Consider the following 20,425-nt stretch of genomic DNA (forward strand, 5'->3'; position numbering starts at 1 on the left):
TCTCCAACGGTGTGTCCGGTCCACGGCGTCATCCATAACTTGTGGGAATATTCTCTTCCCCAACAGGAAATGGCAAAGAGCACAGCAAAAGCTGTCCATATAGTCCCTCCCAGGCTCCGCCCCCCCAGTCATTCGACCGACGGTTAGGAGAAAAAAAGGAGAAACTATAGGGTGCTGTGGTGACTGTAGTGTATAGAGAAAGAAATTTTTCAAACCTGATTAAAAAACCAGGGCGGCCGTGGACCGGACACACCGTTGGAGAAAGTAATTTATCAGGTAAGCATAAATTCTGTTTTCTCCAACATTGGTGTGTCCGGTCCACGGCGTCATCCATAACTTGTGGGAACCAATACCAAAGCTTTAGGACACGGATGAAGGGAGGGAGCAAATCAGGTTACCTAAACAGAAGGCACCACGGCTTGCAAAACCTTTCTCCCAAAAATAGCCTCCGAAGAAGCAAAAGTATCAAATTTGTAAAATATGGCAAAAGTGTGCAGAGAAGACCAAGTCGCTGCCTTACATATCTGATCAACAGAAGCCTCATTCTTGAAGGCCCATGTGGAAGCCACAGCCCTAGTAGAGTGAGCTGTGATTCGTTCAGGAGGCTGCCGTCCGGCAGTCTCATAAGCCAATCGGATGATGCTTTTCAGCCAGAAAGAAAGAGAGGTAGCAGTAGCTTTTTGTCCTCTCCTTTTACCAGAATAAACGACAAACAAAGAAGAAGTTTGTCTGAAATCCTTTGTTGCTTCTAAATAGAACTTTAAAAGCACGGACTACATCTAAATTGTGTAACAAACGTTCCTTCTTTGAAACTGGATTCGGACACAAAGAAGAAACAACTATTTCCTGGTTAATGTTCTTGTTGGAAACAACCTTTGGAAGAAAACCAGGCTTGGTACGCAAAACAACCTTATCTGAATGGAACACCAGATAGGGTGGGTCACACTGCAAAGCAGATAATTCAGAAACTCTTCTAGCAGAAGAAATGGCAACCAAAAAACAAAACTTTCCAAGATAGTAACTTGATATCTATGGAATGTAAGGGTTCAAACGGAACCCCTTGAAGAACTGAAAGAAATAAATTTAGACTCCAGGGAGGAGTCAAAGGTCTGTAAACAGGCTTGATTCTAACCAAAGCCTGTACAAAAGCTTGTACATCTGGCACAGCTGCCAGTCGTTTGTGTAACAAGACAGATAAAGCAGAGATCTGTCCTTTTAGAGAACTCGCTGACAATCCCTTATCCAAACCTTCTTGGAGAAAGGAGAGGATCCTAGGAATTTTAATCTTACTCCAGGAGAATCCCTTGGATTCACACCAACAGATATATCTTTTCCATATTTTATGGTAAATCTTTCTAGTCACAGGTTTTCTGGCTTAGACCAGAGTATCTATCACTGAATCTGAAAACCCACGCTTGGATAAAATCAAGCGTTTAATTTCCAAGCAGTCAGCTGCAGAGAAACTAGATTTGGATGTTCGAATGGACCTTGTACTAGAAGATCCTGTCTCAAAGGTAGCTTCCATGGTGGAGCCGATGACATATATCCTTGTTCCCCCCTGATGGTTGATGTAAGCTACAGTCGTCATGTTGTCTGACTGTAATCTTATGAATCCGGCCTTCGCTAGTTGAGGCCAAGCCCGGAGAGCATTGAATATCGCTCTCAGTTCCAGGATGTTTATCGGGAGAAGAGACTCTTCCCGAGACCATAGACCCTGAGCTTTCAGGGAATCCCAGACCGCGCCCCAGCCTAATAGACTGGCGTCGGTCGTGACAATGACCCACTGGGACAGGTGATCCTGTGTCAACCACCAACGGAGTGAGTCTCTGGTCATTTGGTCTACTTGAATCATTGGAGACAAGTCTGTATAGTCCCCATTCCACTGCTTGAGCATGCACAGTTGTAATGGTCTTAGATGAATTCGAGCAAAAGGAACTATGTCCATTGCTGCAACCATCGGCTCTACTACTTCCATGCACTGAGCTATGGAAGGCTGCAGAATAGAGTGAAGAACTTGACAAGCGTTTAGAAGCTTTGACTTTCTGACTTCTGTCAGGAAGATCTTCATTTCTAAAGAATCTATTATTGTTCCCAAAAAGGGAACTCTTGTCGACGGAGACAGGGAACTCTTTTCTACGTTCACCTTCCACCGTGAGATCTGAGAAAGGCTAGAACAATGTCTGTATGAGCCTTTGCTTTGGAAAGAGACGACGCTTGGATTAGAATGTCGTCCAGATAAGGTGCCACTGCAATATCCCTTGGTCTTAGGACCGCTAGAAGGGATCCGAGCACCTTTGTGAAAATCCTTGGAGCAGTGGCTAGCCCGAATGGGAGAGCCACGAACTGGTAATGTTTGTCCAGAAAGGTGAACCTTAGGAACTGATGATGATCTTTGTGGATAGGAATATGTAGATACGCATCCTTTAAATCCACGGTAGTCATAAATTGACCCTCCTGGATTGTAGGTAAAATTGTTCGAATGGTTTCCATTTTGAACGATGGAACTCTGAGAAATTTGTTTAGAATTTTTAAATCCAGAATTGGTCTGAAAGTTCCCTCTTTTTTGGGAACTAAAAACAGATTTGAGTAAAACCCCTGACCTTGTTCCACAGTTGGAACTGGGTGTATCACTCCAATCTTTAACAGGTCTTCTACACAATGTAAGAATGCCTGTCTCTTTATTTGGTTTGAAGATAAGTGAGACATGTGGAACCTTCCCCTTGGGGGTAGTTCCTTGAATTCTAGAAGATAACCCTGAGAGACTATTTCTAGTGCCCAGGGATCCTGAACATCTCTTGCCCAAGCCTGAGCAAAGAGAGAGAGTCTGCCCCCTACTAGATCCGGTCCCGGATCGGGGGCTACCCCTTCATGCTGTTTTGGTAGCAGCAGCAGGCTTCTTGGCCTGTTTACCCTTGTTCCAGCCTTGCATTGGTTTCCAAGCTGGTTTAGTCTGGGAAGCGTTACCCTCTTGTCTAGAGGCTGCAGAGTTGGAAGCCGGTCCGTTCCTGAAATTGCGAAAGGAACGAAAATTGGACTTATTCTTAGCCTTGAAAGGTCTATCTTGTGGGAGGGCATGGCCCTTTCCCCCAGTGATGTCTGAAATAATCTCTTTCAATTCTGGCCCAAAAAGGGTCTTACCTTTGAAAGGGATATTAAGCAATTTTGTCTTGGAAGATACATCCGCCGACCAAGACTTTAGCCAGAGCGCTCTGCGCGCCACAATTGCAAACCCTGAATTTTTCGCCGCTACCCTCGCTAACTGCAAAGCGGCGTCTAAAATAAAGGAATTAGCTAACTTAAGTGCGTGAATTCTGTCCATGACTTCCTCATACGGAGTCTCCCTACTGAGCGACTTTTTCCAGTTCCTCGAACCAGAACCACGCCGCTGTAGTGACAGGAATAATGCACAAAATAGGTTGAAGGAGGTAACCTTGCTGTACAAAAATCTTTTTAAGCAAACCCTCCAATTTTTTATCCATAGGATCTTTGAAAGCACAATTGTCCTCAATAGGAATGGTTGTGCGCTTGGCTAGTGTAGAAACCGCCCCCTCGACCTTAGGGACTGTTTGCCATAAGTCCTTCCTGGGGTCGACCATAGGGAGCAATTTCTTAAATATAGGAGGAGGGACAAAAGGTATGCCTGGCTTCTCCCACTCCTTATTCACTATGTCCGCCACCCGTTTAGGTATCGGAAAAGCATCAGGGTGCACCGGGAGCTCTAGGAACTTGTCCATCTTGCACAATTTTTCTGGGATGACCAGATTGTCGCAATCATCCAGAGTAGATAGCACCTCCTTAAGTAATGCGCAGAGATGCTCTAATTTAAATTTAAATGTCACAACATCAGGTTCTGCCTGCTGAGAAATTCTTCCTGTATCAGAAATGTCCCCATCTGACAAACCCTCCCTCACTGCCACTTCAGATTGGTGTGAGGGTATGACAGAAAAATTATCATCAGCGCCCTCCTGCTCTACAGTGTTTAAAACAGAGCAATCGCGCTTTCTCTGAAATGCTGGCATTTTGGATAAAATATTGGCTATGGAGTTATCCATTACTGCCATCAATTGTTGCATAGTAACAAGCATTGGCGCGCTAGAAGTACTAGGGGTCGCCTGCGCGGGCATAACTGGTATAGACACAGAAGGAGATGATGTAGAACTATGTCTACTTCCTTCATCTGAGGAATCATCCTGGGCAACCTTACTATTTGTGACAGTACTGTCCTTACTTTGTTTGGACGCTATGGCACAATTATCACACATATTTGAAGGGGGAACCACATTGGCTTCCATACATACAGAACATGATCTATCTGAAGGTACAGACATGTTAAACAGGCTTAAACTGGTTAATAAAGCACAAAAACCGTTTTAAAACAAAACCGTTACTGTCTCTTTAAATGTTAAACAGTGCACACTTTATTACTGAATATGTGAAAAACTATGAAGGAATTATCCAAACCACAGTGTCTTAATGCATTCAAAGTATTGCACCCCAATTTTCAAGCTGTTAACCCTTAAAATGTGGAAACCGGAGCCGTTTGCAATTTTAACCCCCCTACAGTCCCAGCCACAGCCTTTGTTGCGACTTCACCAGTCCCAGGGGGGTATACGATACCAATTGAAGCCTTCTAGGAACGTTTTCAGTGGATACCAGACCCTCACACATGCAGCTGCATGTACTGTACTCAAAAGTAACTGCGCAATAATGGCGTGAAAATGAGGCTCTGCCTACTACAGTGAAAGGCCCTTCCTGACTGGGAAGGTGTCTTAACAAGTGCCTGGCGCTAAAAACGTTCCCCAATATTAAAAAAGTGTGAAATTCACTTCAAACTGCATATAATACTTAAATAAAGCAATCGATTTAGCCCACCAGTTTATAGCCCATAATAAGCCCTTTATTCTGTTTGAGTCTAAGAAAATGGCTTACCGATCCCCATGAGGGAAAAATGACAGCCTTCCAGCATTACACAGTCTTGTTAGAAAAATGGCTAGTCATACCTTGAGCAGAAAAGTCTGCAAACTGTTCCCCCCAACTGAAGTTCTCTCAGCTCAACAGTCCTGTGTGGGAACAGCAATTGATTTTAGTTACTGCTGCTAAAATCATACTCCTCTTTTAAACAGAACTCTTCATCTCTTTCTGTTTCAGAGTAAATAGTACATACCAGCACTATTTTAAAATAACAAACTCTTGATAGAAGAATAAAAAACTACAACTAAACACCACATACTCTTCACCATCTCCGTGGAGATGCTACTTGTTCAGAGCGGCAAAGAGATTGACTGGGGGGGCGGAGCCTGGGAGGTACTATATGGACAGCTTTTGCTGTGCTCTTTGCCATTTCCTGTTGGGGAAGAGAATATTCCCACAAGTTATGGATGACGCCGTGGACCGGACACACCAATGTTGGAGAAATGTATATCACGAAAAATGTATATCACAAAAAATTAGGAACACTATTACATAGATACTTAAGTATCACTTTTTATAAATTAAAGATCTCAAAATTTAATTCTAATAGAGAATATCAATAATTAGAATATATTATTGAACAGCACTAAATGAAAGAAAAGAAACAAGTAGAAAACACAGGGTGTCAGAGTTACATTTCCAAAACACACTTAGAGATTGATTATTCACCATACAGTGTCAGAAAATGAGAATATGATAGTAAATTATTAGTCATTTGGGAATAATATATTTCACTAGTTAATGAACAACACAATGATATAGTAATAGTTCAAATATTTCAAATATAATCAAACACTTTACCTATGTATTTATTCTTTTTTCACTTTACAATTTTGAAGAATATTATATTGTCTTTTAAAAGATTGTATAAAAACAACATAAGGAGTTTATAACATATTGTTTGTATTCTTCATGGCTGAAAACATTTAAGCAATATGTAACAACTGTTGAAATAAAGGAAAGAAAAAAATCACAGACCCAATCACAATGCCAATTAACAAGTGTATAAAAGGAGGATCCTAATGATGTCAGGTATCTTGAGAAAGGCAACCCGCCGAAACGCGTAGATCACCTGACCTACCTGGATTGTTCACCTGACGAGACTCACCAGGATTCAATGTGTTTACACACTCTCAACCTTATACTAAGGAACTGACCGTCGAAAAATGACCCTAATGTCTGAGGATTTATAAACACACCTTTTCAACAATATCCACTAACCGAAGGGAAAAAGGAGACATACACAAGGAGCAGGTAATAATTGTAGGTAGGTAGCGGCGACGTTGGGTGGGGGGGGGGCAGATTAGGGGGTAATAAATATTATGTAGGGGTCGGCGATGTTAGGGGCAGCAGATTAGGGGTACATAGGGATAATGTAGGTTGCGGCGTTGTGCTGTCGGCAGATTAGGGGTTAAAACATTTTAATAGAGTGGCGGCGATGTGGGGGGCCTCGGTTTAGGGGTACATAGGTAGTTTATGGGTGTTAGTGTACTTTAGAGCACAGTAGTTAAGAGTTTTATGAACCGGCGTTAGCCCAGAAAGCTCTTAACTCCTGGCTTTTTTCTGCGGCTGGAGTCTTGTCGTTAGATTTCTAACGCTCACTTCAGCCAAGACTCTAAATACCGGTGTTAGAAAGATCCCATTGAAAAGATAGGATACGCAAATGGCGTAAGGGGATCTGCGGTATGGAAAAGTCGCGGCTGGAAAGTGAGCGTTAGACCCTTTCCTGACTGACTCTAAATACCAGCGGGCGGCCAAAACCAGCTTTAGGACCCCCTAACGCTGGTTTTGACGGCTAACGCAGAACTCTAAATCTAGGCGTAAGAGTTTTTACAAGTTTATGACAACAAGTAATTAAAACTGTTTTATTATTTCATAATGTCTTTTGAGTTACAGTTTTTCATAATAATAAAGAAGCTATCTTAAATCATTAGTCTGTATTGCGCTTTGGAAACTGTAACAACATTAAAAAAATGAATTGGTATTTGATATCGGCAAGTATTTGAAAAAAGTATCAGTACTTGTACTCGGACTTAAAAAAATGGTATCGGCGCAACCCTAATATATATATATATATATATATATATATATATATATATATATATATATATATATATATATATATATTTATATACACACGTATAGGTATATACAGATATATTTAGGAATATCAATTTAAAAATACATAGAACATTTTGTCCTATGTTGAGAACATTGGAATGTAAAATATTTACAGTAAATACACAGTAATACACATTTTCTTTCTAATAGTTGTGATAGTCCACAACTTTACTCTTGGGAATACTTCACCTGGCCACCAGGAGAAGGCAAAACACCCCACCAGAGCTTTAAGTATCCCTCCCACTTCCCTCTCTCTTCCAGTAGTTCTTTGCCTCTTCAAGAAAAAAAGTTCCTAGAAGAGAGGGATTGGAAGGATACTTATACCACTGGTGTTACTGGGAAGTTCCCAAGCCTCCTCCAGGTGGAAGGTATCAGCATTCCCTCGACAAATTTCAGTTGTCAGTGACACAAAGGTCTGGGAAATTGCATACTTTTTTCTGCTCCCTTGGGCTTTGTAGGCATGACTTTACTCCTGAATTTAAAAATAATTTTCAGTCTGCAGTTTGTGAGGTTATGGCAGCTCTCCCTCCTCCAACCAAGCGCAAGCGTAAATCTAAACACTTGGAGTCAGACTCTTCTTCAAGGAGTATCGCCAAGCTCATCTAGCTATAGATTCTGAGGGGGGAATCTTCTATTTCTGAGGGAGATGTTTCTTCAGAGGATTCTGGTACTGATTCAGAAATGGAGCCTGAGGATATAACTTCTTTATTTAAAATGTCACATCTGCTCTCTTTTTTTTTTAAAGGAGGAGGATCAAGAGTCTAAGCCTGTGTAGGAAAAGCCCATACAGAAGATTGAAATAATATTAAAGCTAAAGCCCCAGATGCATTGAACATACTTGAAAACAAGAGAAATCTCAATGTATCCTTCTTGGTAAAATATTTTATAAATAAATACATTTCATGTGGTCTCTGAGATAATTGAAAATGAATGGGAAAAGCCTGACGTTTCTTTTACCTCATCTCCCGCTTTTAGAAAGCCATGCTCATACCCTCCCTTCAATACTCATACTTCCCCTTCATACTCCCCCTTTTCCTGCTCATACTCCCCCCTTCCATGCTCAATGTCCCATTCATACCCTCCCTTCCATGCTCATACTCCCCCACTCCATGTTCACTGCCCCTTCTATATTCCCCTTCATATTCATAACTCCCTCCCATGTTTATACCCCATCCATCTTTCAGTGCTCAGACTAACCCTCCCCCACCCTTTCAGCTCCTTTTCTCCCCCCCCATCCCTCTTGTATGCCCATATCTGCTGGGCAAGGACCTTCTCTGCAGGGCTCCCTCCTCTCCTGAGCAGACATATGATCACTTCCATCCAGCGCTGCTGCGGAGGAGGGAAGAGGGAGTGTTGGGAGGAAGCAGGCAGCCGGCCAGCGCCAATCAGATTGAGCTGTTCCGATCAGCCAATAGAATGCAAGCTCAATCTGATTGGCTGATCGGATCAGCCAATCGGATTGAACTTGATTCTGATTGGCTGATTCCATCAGCCAATCAGAATTTTCCTACCTTAATTCCGATTGGCTGATAGAATCCTATCAGCCAATCGGAATTCGAGGGACGCCATCTTGGATGACGTTCCTTAAAGGAACCGTCATTCTTCAGTTGGACGTCGGAGGAAGAAGATTGATCCGCGCTGGAGGTCTTCACGATGGAGCCGTTCCTCATCGGATGAAGATAGAAGATGCCGCTTGGATCAAGATGGTTGCCGGTCCGGATCGCCTCTTCTTCCCGGATAGGATGAAGACTTTGGAGCCTCTTCTGGACCTCTTCAGCCGCCGGATTATGGATCGCCAGCCCCTGCTTGGGCTTGGATGAAGATTTCGGAGCCAGGACGGATCGGTGTGATACCCGGCGAGGTGAAGATAAGGTAGGAAGATCTTCAGGGGCTTAGTGTTAGGTTTATTTAAGGGGGGTTTGGGTTAGATTAGGGGTATGTGGGTGGTGGGTTTTAATGTTGGGGGGGGGTATTGTATGGTTTTTTTTTTACAGGCAAAAGAGCTGAATTCTTTGGGGCATGCCCCACAAAAGGTCCTTTTAAGGGCTGGTAAGGTAAAAGAGCTTTGAACTTTTTAAATTTAGAATAGGGTAGGGCATTTTTTTATTTTGGGGGGCTTTGTTATTTTATTAGGGGGCTTAGAGTAGGTGTAATTAGTTTAAAATTGTTGTAATATTTTTCGAATGTTTGTAAATATTTTTTTATTTTTTGTAACTTAGTTCTTTTTTATTTTTTGTACTTTAGTTAGTTTATTTAATTGTAGTTATTTGTAGGTATTGTATTTAATTAATTTATTGATAGTGTAGTGTTAGGTTTAATTGTAACTTAGGTTAGGATTTATTTTACAGGTAATTTTGTAATTATTTTAACTAGGTAACTATTAAATAGTTATTAACTATTTAATAGCTATTGTACCTGGTTAAAATAAATACAAAGTTACCTGTAAAATAAATATAAATCCTAAAATAGCTACAATATAATTATAATTTATATTGTAGCTATATTAGGATTTATTTTACAGGTAAGTATTTAGCTTTAAATAGGAATAATTTATTTAATAATAGTTAATTTCGTTAGATTTAAATTATATTTAAGTTAGGGGGGTGTTAGGGTTAGAATTAGCTTTAGGGGTTAAAAAATTTATTAGAATAGCGGTGAGCTCCGGTCGGCAGATTAGGGGTTAATGCTTGAAGTTAGGTGTCGGCGATGTTAGGGAGGGCAGATTAGGGGTTAATACTATTTATTATAGGGTTATTGAGGCGGGAGTGAGGCGGATTAGGGGTTAATAACTTTATTATAATAGCGGTGCGGTCCGGTCGGCAGATTAGGGGTTAATAAGTGTAGGCAGGTGGTAGCCACGTTGAGGGGGGGGCAGATTAGGGGTTAATAAATATAATATAGGGGTCGGCGGTGTTAGGGGCAGCAGATTAGGGGTACATAAGTATAACGTACCTTGCGGCGTGCGGACGGCAGATTAGGGGTTCAAAATTTTTAATAGAGTGGCGTCGATGTGGGGGGACCTCGGTTTAGGGGTACATAGGTAGTTTATGGGTGTTAGTGTACTTTAGAGCACAGTAGTTAAGAGCTTTATAAACCGGCGTTGGCCCAGAAAGCTCTTAACTACTGACTTTTTTCTGCGGCTGGAGTTTTGTCGTTAGATTTCTAACGCTCACTTCAGCCACGACTCTAAATACCGGCGTTAGAAAGATCCCATTGAAAAGATAGGATACGCAATTGACGTAAGGGGATCTGCGGTATGGAAAAGTCGCGGCTGGAAAGTGAGCGTTAGACCCTTTAATTACTGGCTCCAAATACCAGAGTCCGGTAAAAACCAGCGTTAGGAGCCTCTAACGCTGGTTTTGACGGCTACCGCCCAACTCTAAATCTAGGCCTTATTTTTTCTAAAACCTCAGGCACCTCTACATTTTTGTGTTATCTTCTTTTTCCATTTTTCCTTCGGCTGAATGACTGGGGATTATGGGTAAGGAAAGTGACATATATAGCAGCTTTGCTGTAGTGCTCTTTGCCTCCTCCTGCTGGCCAGGAGTGATATTCCCACTAGTAATGGATGATTCCGTGGACTCACCATATCCGGAAATAAATAAATTTATCAGGTAAGCATAAATTTATGTTTTTAAATGTATTTTATGTTTGGTACACACTTTTTTTTAATCACATACGCCTAGATTTAGAGTTTGGCGGTAGCCGTCAAAACCAGCGTTAGGGGGTCCTAACGCTGGTTTTTACCGCCCGCTGGTATTTGGAGTCAGTCATTAAAGGGTCTAACGCTCACTTTGCAGCCGTGAATTTTCCATACCGCAGATCCCCCTACGCCAATTGCGTATCCTATCTTTTCAATGGGATCTTTCTAACGCCGGTATTTAGAGTCGTGGCTGAAGTGAGCGTTAGAAATCTAACGACAAAACTCCAGCCGCAGAAAAAAGTCAGGAGTTAAGAGCTTTTTGGGCTAACGCCGGTTCATAAAGCTCTTAAATACTGTGCTCTAAAGTACACTAACACCCATAAACTACCTATGTACCCCTAAACCGAGGTCCCCCCACATCGCTGCCACTATAATAAAAATTTTTAACCCCTAATCTTCCGACAGCACACCGCCGCCACCTACGTTATCCCTATGTACCCCTAATCTGCTGCCCCTAACACCGCCGACCCCTATATTATATTTATTAACCCCTAATCTGCCCCCCTCAACGTCGCCGACACCTACCTATACTTATTAACCCCTAATCTGCCGACCGGACCTCACCGCTACTATAATAAATGTATTAACCCCTAAAGCTAAGTCTAACCCTAACACTAACAACCCCCTAAGTTAAATATAATTTAAATCTAACGAAATAAATTAACTCTTATTAAATAAATTATTCCTATTTAAAGCTAAATACTTACCTGTAAAATAAACCCTAATTTCTCATGTTAAGTGTAGTCAGTCCACGGGTCATCCATTACTTATGGGATTATATCTCCTCCCTAACAGGAAGTGCAAGAGGATCACCCAAGCAGAGCTGCTATATAGCTCCTCCCCTCTACGTCATACCCAGTCATTCTCTTGCACCTAACTAATAGATAGGACGTGTGAGAGGACTGTGGTTATTAAAATTAGTTTTTTATATCTTCAATCAAAAGTTTGTTATTTTAAACAGCACCGGAGTGTGTTGTTTTTCCTCAGGCAGCATTAGAAGAAGAATCTACCTGAGTTTATGTATGATCTTAGCGGTCGTAACTAAGATCTATTTGCTGTTCTCGGCCATTCTGAGGAGTGAGGTAACTTCAGATCAGGGGACAGCGGGCAGGGTTCACCTGCAAGGAGGTATGTTGCAGTATATTATTTTCTAAGGAATGGAATTGACTGAGAAAATACTTCTAATACCCATATAATGTAAGTGCAGCCTTAAATGCAGTAGTAGTGACTGGTATCAGGCTGATATGTATGTATGTTACACTGAGGTATTTCTGGGGAATGGAACTTCACTAAGAAAATACTGTGTACATTTAACTTATATTTGAGCCTCCACTGCAGTGTAAGCGACTAGCAGCAGGCTTATTAGTATCATTTCATAATTTTATTTTATACGTTTTACTGGCATGTTAATCGTTTTTCTTTGAGGTACTTGGTGATAAAAAAATTTGGGCATTATTTTTCCACATGGCTGTCGTTATTTATGAATAAATTCAGTTTGCTGAGCTTCCCCACTGCTATGATATGAGTGGGAGGGGCCTATTTTGGCGCTTTCTTGCGCAGTAAGAATTCACTCACAGTCTTCCTATTCCTTCCTCCATGATCCAGGACGTCTCTACAGAGCCCAGGGGTCTCCTAAACTAGTTTTGAGGGAGGTAATCACTCACAGCAGACCTGTGAGACTGTGCTTTTGACTGTGATAAAACGTTTTATATCTGTTATCCGTTTTTGGGTATTAAGGGGTTAATCATCCATTTGCTGGTGGGTGCAATCCTTTGCTAATTTATTGCATTTATTGTGAAAATTTGGTTGCTATAACAAATTTGGTTCATTGTAATTCTACTGTGACAGTTTATTAGTGTTTCTTAAAGGCACAGTAACGTTTTTTATATTACTTGTAAATTTACTTCAAAAGTTTTTTCCAAGCTTGCTAGTTTTCATTGCTAGTCTGTTAAACATGTCTGACACAGAGGAAACTCTTTGTGCAATATGTTTAAAGGCCAATGTGGAGCCCAATAGAAATCTGTGTACTAATTGCATTGATGCTACTTTAAATAAGAGTGTACATGTAAAGAAAATTTCACCAGACAACGAGGGGGAAGTTATGCCGACTAACTTTCCTCACGTGTCAGTACCTGCGTCTCCCGCTCGGGAGGTGCGTGATATTGTGGCGCCAAGTACATCAGGGCGGCCCATACAAATCACTTTGCAAGACATGGCTAATGTTATGACTGAAGTATTATCTAAATTGCCAGAAATTAGGGGTAAACGCGACCACTCTGGGGTGAGAACAGAGTGCGCTGATAATATTAGAGCCATGTCTGATACTGCGTCACAATATGCAGAACATGAGGACGGAGAGCTTCATTCTGTGGGTGACGGATCTGATCCAAGTAAGCTGGACTCAGACATTAAGCTTGAGAACCTCCGTGTATTGCTAGGGGAGGTATTAGCGGCTCTGAATGATTGTAACACGGTTGCAATTCCAGAGAAAATGTGTAGGCTGGATAGATACTATGCGGTACCGGTGTGTACTGATGTTTTTCCTATACCTAAGAGGCTTACAGAAATTATTAACAAGGAGTGGGATAGACCCGGTGTGCCTTTTTCGCCCCCTCCTATATTTAGAAAAATGTTTCCAATAGACGCCACCACACGGGACTTATGGCAGACGGTCCCTAAGGTGGAGGGAGCAGTTTCTACTCTGGCTAAGCGCACCACTATCCCGGTGGAGGATAGCTGTGCTTTTTCAGATCCAATGGATAAAAAGTTAGAGGGTTACCTTAAGAAAATGTTTGTTCAACAAGGTTTTATATTACAACCTCTTGCATGCATTGCGCCTGTCACGGCTGCGGCGGCATTCTGGTTTGAGTCTCTGGAAGAGACCATTAACTCAGTTACATTGGATGAAATTACAGACAAGCTTAGAGTACTTAAGCTAGCCAATTCATTTATTTCCGATGCCGTAGTACACTTAATTAAACTTACGGCTAAGAATTCAGGATTCGCCATTCAAGCGCGCAGAGCGCTGTGGCTTAAATCTTGGTCAGCCGATGTAACCTCTAAATCTAAATTGCTTAACATACCTTTCAAAGGGCAGACATTATTCGGGCCCGGTTTGAAAGAAATTATCGCTGACATTACTGGAGGTAAGGGTCATGCCCTGCCTCAAGACAGAGCCAAACCTAGGGCTAGACAGTCTAATTTTCATGCCTTTCGCAACTTCAAGGCAGGAGCAGCATCAACTTCCTCAGCCCCAAAGCAGGAAGGAACTGTTGCTCGCTACAGACAGGGCTGGAAACCTAACCAGTCCTGGATCAAGGGCAAGCAGGCCAGAAAACCTGCTGCTGCCCCTAAGACAGCATGAAGTGAGGGCCCCCGATCCGGAAACGGATCTAGTGGGGGGCAGACTCTCTTCGCCCAGGCTTGGGCAAGAGATGTCCAGGATCCCTGGGCTTTAGAGATGATATCTTCTGGACTTCAAAGCTTCTCCTCCAAAAGGGAGATTTCATCTTTCAAGGCTGTCAGCAAACCAGCTAAAGAGAGAAGCGTTTCTACGCTGTGTACAAGACCTTTTACTAATGGGAGTGATCCATCCAGTTCCGCGGTCGGAACACGGACAAGGGTTTTACTCAAATCTGTTTGTGATTCCCAAAAAAGAGGGAACCTTCAGACCAATTTTGGACTTAAAGATCCTAAACAAATTCCTAAGAGTTCCATCGTTCAAAATGGAGACTATTCGGACAATCTTACCTATGATCCAAAGGGGTCAATACATGACCACAGTGGATTTAAAGGATGCCTACCTTCACATACCGATTCACAAGGATCATTATCGGTACCTAAGGTTTGCCTTCCTAGACAGGCATTACCAATTTGTAGCTCTTCCCTTCGGGTTAGCCACGGCTCCAAGAATCTTTACAAAGGTTCTGGGCTCTCTTCTGGCGGTACTAAGACCGCGAGGAATTTCGGTAGCTCCGTACCTAGACGACATTCTGATACAAGCGTCAAGTTTCCAGACTGCCAAGTCTCATACAGAGTTGGTTCTGGCATTTCTAAGGTCGCATGGGTGGAAGGTGAACGTAGAAAAGAGTTCTCTAAGGCCACTCACAAGAGTTCCTTTCTTGGGGACTCTTATAGATTCTGTAGAAATGAAAATTTACCTGACAGAAGACAGGTTAACAAAACTTCTAAATGCTTGCCGTGTCCTTCATTCTATTCAACACCCGTCAGTGGCTCAATGCATGGAGGTTATCGGCTTAATGGTAGCGGCAATGGACATAGTACCTTTTGCACGCCTGCATCTCAGACCACTACAATTGTGCATGCTAAGTCAGTGGAATGGGGATTACTCAGATTTGTCCCCTATGCTGAATCTGGATCAAGAGACCAGAGATTCTCTTCTATGGTGGCTTTCTCGGCCACATCTGTCCAGGGGGATGCCCTTCAGCAGGCCAGACTGGACAATTGTAACAACAAACGCCAGCCTACTAGGTTGGGGCGCTGTTTGGAATTCCCTGAAGGCTCAGGGATCATGGACTCAGGAGGAGAGTCTCCTTCCAATAAACATTCTGGAATTGAGAGCAGTTCTCAATGCTCTTCTGGCTTGGCCTCAGCTAGCAGCTCTGAGGTTCATCAGGTTCCAGTCGGACAACATCACGACTGTAGCTTACATCAACCATCAGGGAGGGACAAGGAGTTCCCTAGCGATGATGGAAGTCTCAAAGATAATTCGCTGGGCAGAGTCTCACTCTTGCCACCTATCAGCGATCCACATCCCAGGCGTAGAGAACTGGGAGGCGGATTTTCTAAGTCGCCAGACTTTTCATCCGGGGGAGTGGGAACTTCTCCCGGAGGTATTTGCACAACTGCTTCGGCGTTGGGGCAAACCAGATCTGGATCTCATGGCGTCTCGCCAGAACGCCAAGCTTCCTTGTTACGGATCAAGATCCAGGGACCCGGAAGCGGTTCTGATAGATGCTCTGACAGCACCTTGGGTCTTCAACATGGCTTATGTGTTTCCACCCTTCCCAATACTTCCTCGCCTGATTGCCAGGATCAAGCAGGAGAGAGCATCGGTGATTCTAATAGCGCCTGCGTGGCCACGCAGGACCTGGTATGCAGATCTAGTGGACATGTCGTCCTGTCCACCATGGTCTCTGCCTCTGAGACAGGACCTTCTGGTTCAGGGTCCTTTCAAACATCCAAATCTAATTTCTCTGAGGCTGACTGCATGGAAATTGAACGCTTGATTCTATCAAAGCGTGGATTCTCGGAGTCAGTGATTGATACCTTAATACAGGCTAGGAAACCTGTTACCAGGAAAATTTACCATAAAATATGGCGTAAATACTTACATTGGTGCGAATCCAAGAGTTACTCATGGAGTAAGGTTAGGATTCCTAGGATATTGTCTTTTCTACAAGAAGGCTTAGAAAAGGGTTTATCTGCTAGTTCGTTAAAGGGACAGATCTCAGCTCTGTCCATTCTTTTGCACAAGCGTCTGTCAGAAGTTCCAGACGTTCAGGCTTTTTGTCAGGCTTTGGCCAGGATTAAGCCTGTGTTTAAAACTGTTGCTCCGCCATGGAGCTTAAACTTAGTTCTTAATGTTTTACAGGGTGTTCCGTTTGAACCCCTTCATTCCATTGATATCAAGCTGTTATCTTGGAAAGTTCTGTTCCTAATGGCTATTTCCTCGGCTCGAAGAGTCTCTGAGTTATCAGCCTTACATTGTGATTCCCCTTATCTGATTTTTCATTCAGACAAGGTAGTTCTGCGTACTAAACCTGGGTTCTTACCTAAGGTAGTCACTAACAAGAATATCAATCAAGAGATTGTTGTTCCATCATTGTGCCCTAACCCTTCTTCAAAGAAGGAACGACTTCTGCATAATCTGGACGTCGTCCGTGCCCTGAAATTTTATTTGCAGGCAACTAAAGATTTTCGACAAACTTCTTCCCTGTTTGTCGTTTATTCTGGACAGAGGAGAGGTCAAAAGGCTTCGGCTACCTCTCTCTCCTTCTGGCTTCGTAGCATAATACGTTTAGCCTATGAGACTGCTGGACAGCAGCCTCCTGAAAGAATTACAGCTCATTCTACCAGAGCTGTGGCTTCCACTTGGGCCTTTAAAAATGAGGCCTCTGTTGAACAGATTTGCAAGGCTGCAACTTGGTCTTCACTTCACACCTTTTCCAAATTTTCCAAATTTGACACTTTTGCTTCTTCGGAGGCTGTTTTTGGGAGAAAGGTTCTTCAGGCAGTGGTTCCTTCCGTGTAAGGGTCCTGCCTGTCCCTCCCGTCATCCGTGTACTTTTAGCTTTGGTATTGGTATCCCATAAGTAATGGATGACCCGTGGACTGACTACACTTAACAGGAGAAAACATAATTTATGCTTACCTGATAAATTCCTTTCTCCTGTAGTGTAGTCAGTCCACGGCCCGCCCTGTTTTTACGGCAGGTCTAAATTTTAAATTAAACTCCAGTCACCACTGCACCCTATAGTTTCTCCTTTCTCGTTTGGTTTTGGTCGAATGACTGGGTATGACGTAGAGGGGAGGAGCTATATAGCAGCTCTGCTTGGGTGATCCTCTTGCACTTCCTGTTAGGGAGGAGATATAATCCCATAAGTAATGGATGACCCGTGGACTGACTACACTACAGGAGAAAGGAATTTATCAGGTAAGCATAAATTATGTTATAGCTACAATATAAATTACAATTATATTGTAGCTATTTTAGGATTAATATTTATTTTATAGGCAACTTTGTAATTATTTTAACCAGGTACAATAGCTATTAAATAGTTATTAACTATTTAATAGCTACCTAGTTAAAATAATTACAAAATTACCTGGAAAATAAATCCTAACCTAAGTTACAATTAAACCTAACACTACACTATCAATAAATTAATTAAATAAAATACCTACAATTATCTACAATTAAACCTAACACTACACTATCAATAAATTAATTAAATACAATACCTACAAATAAATACAATTAAATAAACTAACTAAAGTACAAAAAATAAAAAAGAACTAAGTTACAAAAAAAAATAATATTTACAAACATTAGAAAAATATTACAACAATTTTAAACTAATTACACCTACTCTAAGCCCCCTAATAAAATAACAAAGCCCCCAAAAATAAAAAAAATGCCCTACCCTATTCTAAAATTAAAATAGAAAAGCTCTTTTACCTTACCAGCCCTTAAAAGGGCCATTTGCGGGGCATGCCCCAAAAAATTCAGCTCTTTTGCCTGGAAAAAAAACATACAATACCCACCACCCACATACCCCTAATCTAACCCAATCCCCCCCTAATTAAACCTAACACTAAGCCCCTGAAGATCTTCCTACCTTATCTTCACCACACCGGGTATCACATCGATCCGTCCTTGCTCCGATGTCTTGATCCAAGCCCAAGCGGGGGGCTGAAGACATCCATCCTCCGGCTGAAGTCTTGATCCAAGCGGGCAGAAGAGGACATCCGGACCGGCAAACATCTTCATCCAGGCGGCATCTTCTATGTTCTTCCATCCGATGACGAACGGCTGATCTTCAAGACCTCCAGCGCGGATCCATCCTCTTCTTCCGACGACTAGACGACGAATGAAGGTTCCTTTAAGGGACGTCATCCAAGATGGCGTCCCTCGAATTCCGATTGGCTGATAGGATTATATCAGCCAATCGGAATTAAGGTAGGAAAATTCTGATTGGCTGATGGAATCAGCCAATCAGATTCAAGTTCAATCCGATTGTCTGATCCAATCAGCCAATCAGATTGAGCTTGCATTCTATTGGCTGTTCCGATCAACCAATAGAATGTGAGCTCAATCTGATTGGCTGATCCAATCAGCCAATTGGATTGAACTTGAATCTGATTGGCTGATTCCATCAGCCAATCAGAATTTTCCTACCTTAATTCCGATTGGCTGATAGAATCCTATCAGCCAATCGGAATTCGAGGGACGCCATCTTGGATGACGTCCCTTAAAGGAACCTTCATTCGTCATCTAGTCGTCGGAAGAAGAGGATGGATCCGCGCTGGAGGTCTTGAAGATCAGCCGCTCGTCATTGGATGCCGCTTGGATGAAGATGTTTGCCGGTCCGAATGTCCTCTTCTGCCCGCTTGGATCAAGACTTCAGCCGGAGGATGGATGTCTTCAGCCCCCGCTTGGGCTTGGATCAAGACATCGGAGCCAGGACGGATCGGTGTGATACCCGGTGTGGTGAAGATAAGGTAGGAAGATCTTCAGGGGCTTAGTGTTAGGTTTATTTAAGGGGGGTTTGGGTTAGATTAGGGGTATATGGGTGGTGGGTTGTAATGTTGGGGGGGGGGGTATTGTATGTTTTTTTTTCCAGGCAAAAGAGCTGAATTCTTTGGGGCATGCCCCGCAAATGGCCCTTTTAAGGGCTGGTAAGGTAAAAGCGCTTTTCTATTTTAATTTTAGAATAGGGTAGGGCATTTTTTTATTTAGAGGGGCTTTGTTATTTTATTAGGGGGCTTAGAGTAGGTGTAATTAGTTTAAAATTGTTGTAATATTTTTCTAATGTTTGTAAATATTTTTTTATTTTTTGTAACTTAGTTCTTTTTTATTTTTTGTACTTTAGTTAGTTTATTTAATTGTATTTATTTGTAGGTGTTGTATTTAATTAATTTATTGATAGTGTAGTGTTAGGTTTAATTGTATTTAATTGTAGGTATTTTATTTAATTCATTTATTGATAGTGTAGTGTTAGGTTTAATTGTAGATAATTGTAGGTATTTTATTTAATTTATTTATTGATAGTGTAGTGTTAGGTTTAATTGTAGCTTAGGTTAGGATTTATTTTACAGGTAATTTTGTAATTATTTTAACTAGGTAGCTATTAAATAGTTATTAACTATTTAATAGCTATTGTACCTGGTTAAAATAAATAACAAATATTGCCTGTAAAATAAATATTAATCCTTTAATAGCTACAATATAATTATTATTTATATTGTAGCTATATTAGGGTCTATTTTACAGGTAAGTATTTAGCTTTAAATAGGAATAATTTATTTAATAAGAGTTAATTTATTTCGTTAGATTTAAATTATATTTAACTTAGGGGGGTGTTAGGGTTATGGTTAGACTTAGCTTTAGGGGTTAATACATTTATTATAGTAGGGACGAGGTCCGTTCGGCAGATTAGGGGTTAATACTTGAAGTTAGGTGTCGGCGATGTTAGGGAGGGCAGATTAGGGGTTAATACTATTTCTTATAGGGTTATTGAGGCGGGAGTGAGGCGGATTAGGGGTTAATAACTTTATTATAGTAGCGGTGAGGTCCGGTCGGCAGATTAGGGGTTAATAATTGTAGGTAGCTGGCGGCGACGTTATGGGGGGCAGATTAGGGGTTAATAAATATAATATAGGGGTCGGCGGTGTTAGGGGCAGCAGATTAGGGGTACATAACTATAATGTAGGTTGCGGCGGTGTACGGAGCGGCAGATTAGGGGTTAAAAATAATATGCAGGGGTCAGCGATAGCGGGGGCGGCAGATTAGGGGTTAATAAGTGTAAGGTTAGGGGTGTTTAGACTCGGGGTACATGTTAGGGTGTTAGATGCAGACTTAGGAAGTGTTTCCCCATAGTAAACAAT

The 20,425-nt window shown here is 41.9% G+C and overlaps 1 protein-coding gene across 1 annotated transcript in view; it reads left to right on the forward strand.

Moving 5' to 3' along the window:
• LOC128657411 (zinc finger protein 154-like) overlaps nt 1-20,425 on the forward strand; it is a 148,407-nt gene that overhangs the window by 48,461 nt on the left and 79,521 nt on the right. The window lies entirely within an intron of this gene.

Source organism: Bombina bombina, chromosome 4, assembly GCF_027579735.1.
Source record: "Bombina bombina isolate aBomBom1 chromosome 4, aBomBom1.pri, whole genome shotgun sequence".
In the NCBI taxonomy this organism is placed as follows: Eukaryota; Metazoa; Chordata; class Amphibia; order Anura; family Bombinatoridae; genus Bombina; species Bombina bombina.